General features: G+C 52.9%; 1 protein-coding gene across 1 annotated transcript in view; it reads left to right on the top strand.

The window, feature by feature from the left end:
* The first annotated feature begins 207 nt into the window (after positions 1 to 207).
* The window catches only part of LOC125482009 (RAS guanyl-releasing protein 4-like), a 10,729-nt gene continuing 4,202 nt past the window's right edge, over positions 208 to 6,734 (top strand). Inside the window, exon 1 of the mRNA XM_048593978.1 lies at positions 208 to 547. The gene's annotated coding sequence lies outside the window, so the exon portion shown is untranslated. The remainder of the gene's footprint in view (positions 548 to 6,734) is intronic.

Raw genomic sequence — 6,734 nt, 5'->3', positions numbered from 1 at the left:
GCACTGACCCTCCGACAGTGCCCACTCCCTCAGTACTGACCCTCCGACAGTGCGGCGCTCCCTCAGCCCTGACCCTCCGACAGTGCGACGCTTCGTCAGCACCGAAACTCCCACAGTTGTATCAGCAGTTTGCAAGGGGTTTGTTTTGTCTCCAGCAGCTCTTCAATGATAAACTGAACAGTTGAAATGTCAAGTTCGCTGCTTAATGACTTGACTGTCAGTTGTGGGCAGGCATTTCCCGTTTAAGATGCTTTGTAGAGTAGACGGATGTGCACATTGAGAGAGAGAGAGAGAGACAGAGAACAGAGGAGACAGCTAGTTCCCAGTGCAGCGAGACTCTCTTAAAGTCTCTCTGTAAACTGCAAGTTATCGAGGGTAGACAAGAGGAGCGTGCCAATGTGGGGAGTCAACTATTCAACACAGTTCCAGGCTACAAGACGGTGAAATTCACCGCCCTTCAGTTTCCTGCCCGGAACAGGGTCCTGGTGGATTTCATTTAACGGAAAACTTTTCCCTGTTGAACTTCCAGCCCGTCTGAACATCGAAAGTAAGTCCTTCCTCCTTCTCATCAGCCCTTGCTTTTCCTGTGATCCGTCTCTCACGACCCTAATTAATCGCAGAGCATTGTTCGCTCTCCATCGACGAAGGCTGCTCGAGTCTGCAGGATCGGGGGCATCTCGTGGCGGAGAGCAAAACGGTGTGGGTTTGCGGTGGGCCAGATTTTATCTTGATTAAGAGGGGCTGAATGGCCTGCGTGCGTGCTCTGCAGTCACATGTTGTCCAGCCTGTTGAAGGACAGCAGATTTCCGACCTTATAATGGGTTTTTGTTGAACTTGGTGGAGTATGCACTGCAGATCCTCTGTAACGCAATGCTCTAAATCCCTAATAATTTCTGAGATCCTCAACATTTACCCCGACGGGGATTTGAAACCGTGAGCCTGAAATGTTAGCCTGGATCTTTAAAAATCTCCCAGTGCTGAGGCACAGCTCCAATCTGTTGCCACGTACCCATGCTCTGTTCCTCTCCACCCTCATGGGTAAACGTGGGAGAGTTAACCACAGAAAGCACCAGTGGTGGTGGGAGTGAGGGGGAGTTCTCCACCTCTCTGCGATGGCCAGGAGACAAAACCTGACCAGCCCCCCTCCCCAGTGCCACCTCACGAGGGAGAGGAGAGACAGTTATTTAGTGCTGCAACTCGTTGGAGCTCCCTGTGCACAAATTGGCTCTGGGGGAAAATAGAAAGGAAGGAAATGTAGGGCACATCGCTCATTCGAAATGTACGAAAGTCAGCTTGTGCAGAGAATGTTGCTAATGTCCATTCATAACACCTGGTAAATATTCAGTTTCCCTCAGCACTGACCGTCCGACAGTGCAGCGCTCCCTCAGCACTGACCGTCCGACAGTGCGGCGCTCCCTCAGCACTGACCGTCCGACAGTGCCCCACTCCCTCAGCACTGACCTTCTGACAGTGCCCACTCCTTCAGCACTGACCCTCCGATAGTGCGGCGCTCCCTCAGCACTGACCCTCCAACAGGCGGTGGTCCCTCAGTACTGACCCTCCCACAGTGCGGCACTCCCTCAGTAGGGAGGGGATAATGCGTGTTCAGCTCCTTCAGTTTGAAATGTGAGTAAAATTTCCCCTCATTACCCCCAGTCCATCACAATGCATTGATGAATAGGATGAGATGGGGATTCCATCAGAGGACCTGGTCTTCCATATCTGAGCAATAATTATTACCCCTGTCCCTAATTACCCCTTGAAAAGGTAGCCTCGAGCTGTGGTGTACCTGCGGGTCTTTTACCCTCAGCATTGTTACAGAGGGAAAGGCAAGGTTTTGGCCCAATGATGTCGATGTAGCATTAGGGCCGAGTGAGGCGTTTGGAACTTTACTGCCAGGAGTTTATGAACTAAGTTTATAACATCTCGTTTTCACCGATTAAACTCCATCAAATTTCAACAGGGATGTTGACATTTGCACAAGGCTTTCGCTAAGGTCCCAGGCAGTGGGTCCCCACACAAAAATTAAGTGGCGTGAAATGGATTGAATTATGTTTGGAAACTGGAAATAGATAGCAGCAATAAATAGGTCAGCTACAGGATATTGGAAGTTAACCAGACTGATTCCTGGGACAGCATGGCTGATATGTGGAGAGAGACTGGATCAGTTAGGACTATATTCATTCGAGTTTTTAGAAGAATGAAGGGAATCGCAGAGAAACCTATAAAATTCTAACAGGACCAGACAGGGTCAATGCAGGAAGGATGTTCCCGATGACCCGGGGAGTCCAGAACCAGGGGGTCACAGCCTAAGGATTACAGGGAGGGCCATTTAGGACTGAGATGAGGAGAAATGTCTTCACCCAGAGAGTGGGGAACCTCTGGGATTCTCTGCCACAGAAAGCGGTTGAGTCCAAAACATTGAATGTTTTCAGGAAGGAGTTGGATATGGTTTTTACAGCTGAAGGGATCGAAGGAGAGAAAGCAGGAACAGGGGACTGATCAAAGTGATCTATAAAATCATGAGGGGCATGGATAGGGTGAATAGACAAGGTCTTTTTCCCCAGGGGAGGGTAAGTCCAAAACTTAGAGGGACATAGGTTTAAGGTGAGAGGAGAAAGATTTAAAAGAGACCTGACAGGCAACTTTTTCACACAGAGGGTGGTGCGCGTATGGAACGAGCTGCCAGAGGAAGTGGTGGAGGCTGGTACAGTTACAACATTTAAAAGGCATCTGGATGGGTACATGAACAGGAAGGGTTTAGAGGGATAGGGGCCAAATGCTGGCAAATGGGACCAGATTAACTTCGGATATTTGGTCAGCATGGACGAGTTGGGCCGAAGGGTCTGTTTCCGTTCTGTACGACTCCATCGGCCATGATTGTATTGAATGGAGGAGCAGGAGCAGGCTCATGGGCTGAGTGGCCTCCTCCTGGTCCTAGTTTCTCTGTTATGTATTTGGGACACTGCAAGGATCAGGGCTTGTGTCCCAAATGCTTTCCCAATGATTTGGATGGGAGCACGTACCGCATTTCTCATTTTCCCCAAGACTTTGGGAGTGTCCCATTGGGAATGAGAGATGTCAGGACAGCGCGTGAGGCTTCAAGTGGGTTGGGGAGTGGGGGGGGGGTGGGTGTGGGGTGGTGGGGACCGTGCGGGTGGGGGAGTGGGGTTGGCAAGAACAGGAGGAGGTGTCACTGTGGAATGTTGTGAAGCTCTTCGCCCTTTGGTGGGGGTAACAGGGTGGTTATCTGAGGCGGGAGTGAGAGGGTGGGGAATGTTGGGGTCTAAAAGGGGGCTTTGGCTGCCCTTGTTCAGAGTCACTGAGGGGTCAGCGCTTGCAAGCTAAGAGGAAGGCAAATGAAATTGCCAGACACTTTCAGTGCAAGAGCGAAGAAGACTTGCCGCTGTTGTACAGAACCTTGATGAAGCAGCTCCTGGATAACGACGTCTGTTTTGACACCACACCCCAACACCCTGCTCCCCCCGCCACCCCGTCTCAGACTTGCCACAGAAAATGTGTGTTGGTGGTCCGCCAGAATAATCCATGAGACTGTCATAGAGTCACAGAGGCACACCGCACAGAATCAGACCCTTCAGTTCAACGCGTCCATGCCGACAAGATATCCGAAATTAATCCAGTCCCATCTGCCATCGTATCCTCTAAACCCTTCCTATTCATATACCCATCCTTTTAAATGTTGTCATTGTACCAGCCTCCACCACTTCCTCTGGCAGCTCGTTCCACACACGCACCACCCTCTGCGTGAAAAAGTTGCCCCTCAGGTCCCTTTTAAATCTTTCCCCTCTCACCTTACACCTATGCCCCTCTAGTTTTGGACTCCCCCACCCTGGGGGAAAGACCTTTCACCCTTATCCATGCCTCTCATGATTTTATAAACCTCTATATGGTCACCCCTCAGCCTCCGACACTCCAGGGAAAATAGCCCCAGCTTATTCAGCCTCTCCCTGTTGCTCAAACGCTCCAACCTTGGCTACGTCCTGGTAAATCTTTTCTGAACCCTCTCAAGTTTCGCAACATCCTTCCTGTATAAGAGGGAGAGCAGAATTGAACGCAGTATAACTTTAGAACAGATTCTGTAGAGTTTGTGAGAGAGGCAAGTGGAAAACTCACTGGCAGTCCAGACCCCTAAGGGGCATAAGGCCCTCTGCTGCACTGTAAAAATATGTGAGAACTCTTACAGGAGGGCTACAGGAAGGATGTTCCCCACCAAACACCCCCCCCCACCGCCGACTAGGTAGGCCAAGTTGCAGAACCAAAGGGATGTGGAGTCAGAATTAAGGCGTCAGGGGCCATTTTAGCTTGGACATTAGGAGGGGCTTCTTCATCCAGAGGGTGGGGAATCTTGGGATCCCCTGGAGGGCCGGTGTCGCGGGGTGGGGGGTGGGGTAGCTCAGAGACCGTCGAAGGCGCGAGATGGAGCGATTGCTGCTCTCGCTAAGGTTGGAGGGGGGGGAACAAAGTTGGAAAGGCTGGTTTTCGGATCGCCGTTAGGCCTCATTGGGCGGCAGTTCGTTTCGGTTGCCCTTCTATTGTGCTACCCAACACTACCCCCCCAACCCACAACCGGGGTCTGCCAGTCTCCCAACATCCCCTTCAGCGCTGCTCGCTTGATGTGATCAGATTCCAGGTGCCCGGGTCTCTCTGGGTGTGATGGTTGGCGTTGGAGACGGCGCGTCCGTCTCTGGGTGGGTGGGCCGCGGTGATGAGTGGATTCAGAGGCGTCGAGAGGATTGGCCAAGGCCGGCCTGGGTGGGTCCAGGTCAGAGGGACTCCCCCCGTTCTCTCTCTCCGGCAGTGTGGCAACACGCCACGTCATTACTCTCCCACACCACCCTCGCACCCCCTCCCCAACCCCCTCAACTTTCTCTTGGCTGTGTTTTTGTTTTCAAGGTCCCCTTTCACCATCAATGCAACCCAACATGGTACACAACAACATGTTGTGCAATCTTCCCCTTTCTTCATCTGTGGAAACCGTCACGAGTTATCGCTCAAGATGACATGGGCCACGTCCCAGAATACCACAGAAACGGCTCCCGGTGCCAAGTGTCCCCGTCTTGACCTCTGACCTCCCTCAACACCACCCCCACCCTCTCCCACCCCACCCCGCCACCACGCCAACCGCCCCCAAGTTTACCTGGGTCAGGGTATCACACCCATTTATCGACCTCCTGAACCTACGTTCATAATCTCGATGGCCCGCATTTAGAATGGCAATGTGCCCTCACGCCACCATTGTGTCATGACACTCTCCAGCCTCTGGAGGCGCTGCAGCCGGCAGCGTGGACCCCCACCCACAACGCCTCTCCCATCCCCCCCCACCCCCACCCCCCCCCCCCCACCCCCCCCCCCCCAACAGAAGCAGGGCTTCCAGATGTGGCGTATTTCTGTCCTCAAGGGCAGGGTGTTGTGGCAGGAAGGGTAAAGTGGCAGGTCGAGCGCGCCACCTCAAAACCCATTAGGTCGACGCGCGCACTCCCGCAACACGTTCCCACGATGATTTAATCAGCCACAGCCGCGCCCATCCCCACCCCAAAACCCCCCCACTCCCGCCAACCACCACCCGCTCGACCCAACAGCTTCAGGTCAAGCCGTGGTCTCTCGTAATGGAGCAATGCCACGGGAGGTGAACAGGTGGCGTTGGACACAGGCCAGTCAACAGCTGTAACTTCACAGGGAAGGGAAGTGAGAGTTGAGAGGCCTCCTCGTGACCCGAAAAACAGCCGCATGGTCGCTTTACCATCAATCCCACCCATACCCTTCCCTGACCAATCGCCAAACTCCACCACCACGCCCGCTCCCTCGGCCGCCATCCCCAACCCAGAACCCCTCTGACACTGACGTCCATTGATGATGCCCCCTCCCCCGATGTGGGATAGAACTAACGGAGATTGCATCAATTCACAGTTCGAGTTAGGCCCCCATCCCCAAAGGTCAGAGCCCCCACACCCCACCACACCTCCACCTCCCACACAGCAAACAACCTTTGACCCCGGACTGCCCAAGCGCGCTCCCTGCGACCCCGGGTAAACCTTCTGTGGAGCTTCGTTGCCAGAAGGTTCTTCTCTCCCCTCCCCCTCACCATCCAAGTGTTAGTCTCCAAGCACCGTCAGCCATTTTGAAGGAGGGAAGAAGCCATTTTGGACCCACACAAACGGCCCTCTCTCTCTCTCTTTCTCACTGTTTTGTTATCACTTTCCCCCCCATTTTCTCCACCTTGGTGGATAAACTTCATTCGATTTGGGCCTGGCGAAGGCCGGTTGGGCCTGGCGAAGGCCGGTGGGGCCACTCTGTGGTTTTTCTTTGGCAACTTGCTGGCGCTTGGAGGTTCGTCATAACCATGGCAACTCCATGAGCAAGTGTTCCAGGAACAGGCCACAAAGAGGAATCCTTATTGCTTAATCGTTGAAAATATGCTTCAATTTTAAAACAAGGACAAACGTGTTATCATTTTTAGTCCAAGGCTCTACAACCAGTTGCCAAGGAAACTGTTGGGCATGCTCTGCACATTGACCCAAAGGCAATAAAAATGGCCACCGAACTTTTCATTGGTGCCGCAGCAAAAGAATTAATCCCACTGCCCCACTCTGTACAAATAACCCTGCGTCCACCCCAAACTGATCCCACTGCCCGCCCTCTCCCCTGCAAATGTTGTTTGGCCTAAATTTAAAACACTGCAATTACACACTGTGCTCAAACCCTCCGACAGTGCC

Source organism: Rhincodon typus, unplaced genomic scaffold (genome assembly GCF_021869965.1).
Source record: "Rhincodon typus isolate 14 unplaced genomic scaffold, sRhiTyp1.1 hic_rhity00004981, whole genome shotgun sequence".
NCBI lineage: Eukaryota > Metazoa > Chordata > Chondrichthyes > Orectolobiformes > Rhincodontidae > Rhincodon > Rhincodon typus.
The sequence above is the reverse complement of the archived record's forward strand: the minus strand, read 5'-3'. Positions and strand labels throughout refer to the sequence as shown.